Source organism: Aplysia californica, unplaced genomic scaffold, assembly GCF_000002075.1.
Source record: "Aplysia californica isolate F4 #8 unplaced genomic scaffold, AplCal3.0 scaffold01135, whole genome shotgun sequence".
NCBI classification, from domain to species: Eukaryota; Metazoa; Mollusca; class Gastropoda; order Aplysiida; family Aplysiidae; genus Aplysia; species Aplysia californica.
This window is the reverse complement of record NW_004798405.1, coordinates 175,682-177,347: the sequence shown is the minus strand read 5'-3', so window position 1 is coordinate 177,347 and position 1,666 is coordinate 175,682. Positions and strand designations below refer to the sequence as shown.

At 40.5% G+C, this 1,666-nt stretch overlaps 1 long non-coding RNA gene across 1 annotated transcript in view; it reads left to right on the top strand.

Moving 5' to 3' along the window:
• Positions 1–1,377, top strand: part of LOC101856307 — a 3,825-nt gene extending 2,448 nt beyond the window's left edge. The window contains exon 2 of the long non-coding RNA XR_221162.2: positions 204–1,377. This is a non-coding gene — a long non-coding RNA (uncharacterized LOC101856307). The remainder of the gene's footprint in view (positions 1–203) is intronic.
• Positions 1,378–1,666: the final 289 nt, after the last annotated feature.

The window sequence follows — 1,666 nt, the reverse complement described above, 5'->3', positions numbered from 1 at the left end:
TCTGTCTCTGCCTCTGTCTCTGTCTCTCTGCCTCTGTCTCTGTCTCTCTGCCTCTGTCTCTGTCTCTCTCTCTCTGTCTCTCTCTGTCTCTCTCTTTCTCTCTCTCTCTCTTTCTCTCTCTCTCTTTCTCTCTTTCTGTCTCTCTCTCTCTCTCTCTCTCCCCCAATGCCACCCCCTCCTACAAACCGCGTTCCTTCTTACAGAGATCGCCGATGGAAGTTCCATGTGTGTGACATCCAGCATTAAACAACTCCCCCTATGACATCTCGGCTGTTCCATCAATGAACAACTTCCCCCTATGACAGCTCGGCTGTTCCATCAATAGACAACTCCCCCCATGACATCTCGGCTGTTCCAGCAATAAACAACTTCCCCCATGACATCTCGGCTGTTCCATCAATAAACAACTTCCCCCATGACATCTCGGCTGTTCCATTAATGAACAAGTTCCCCCCCTTGACATCTCGGCTGTTCCATTAATGAACAAGTTCCACCCTTGACATCTCGGCTGTTCCATTAATGAACAAGTTCCTCCCTTGACATCTCGGCTGTTCCATCAATAAACAACTTCCCCCATGATATCTCGGCTGTTCCAGCAATAAACAACTTCCCCCATGACATTTCGGCTGTTCCATCAATGAATAACTCGCTACTGTAGAATTACAAATTTTTAACTGACATAAACCTTTTTGGCCGCTTTGAGTTCCAAATACCATGAGGTCAGAAACCTTTCTAACTGCTCTATAAAAATCGTAAGATTATTCGGAGTCGTTATCAAGAGAGTCAAAAATTGCTTCCCCAAAAGGTTGACTTGATGTGCAACTCAAATTGTTTGACGTCAAAGTCTCAAAACTAGATAGTGAGCTGATAGAACATGTAATTCTAGGGAGGCAAACATCCCGCCATGACGTTTACGCTGTTCCATCAATGAACAATCCTTGTCATCATCATGGAACAAGACAGGACTGCTGATTTAATTATAATAATATTGTGCTTTCTTTTCTTAAGTTCGGGGATCCCACTTCTTAAAAAAAAAAAATAATGGAAAAAGAAAAAGTTCACCGCACTAAAACCCATTCCACAGCAAAAAGCCATTATTTACATATTTGGAAAGTTGATATTGTTTAAAGAAGAAGTCTGCAAATTATGAATGTGGAAATAGATTAGTTTGGTTATTCTACATTAATAAATAAACACCCCCCCAAAAACACACACACAACAACAACGAGAAAACAAAACCCCCCCACAAAAACCCCCACAAAAAAACAACAACCAACAAACAATCAATGGGAAAAGTTTTTTTTTCTTCTCTCTGTTAATCTGTAAAGAGGTATGGTTGCATTACTATCGTGAAATAAATAAATACACTATCATGAACTCTTCGTATTTTGGTGCTTTCTATGCTATCTGGTGTGTTTTGTGCATGTTTCTTTTAATTTGTTGTACGTTAATATGGCATGTTTAAGTTTGGTGTTCCACAGGGGCCAGTGTTAGGCCCCTTACTTTTCACAATATTATGTGCCCAACTACTTGCTGTTGAATTACGAAATCACTTTTTTAAAGGTATTGAAACGAAGGAATTACAATTAATATTATGGCTCTTTTTATTCGATAGGAGTGGGGAAGAAACGGAAAGAAAGGGAGGGAGAGAGGGAGAGAGAGAGAG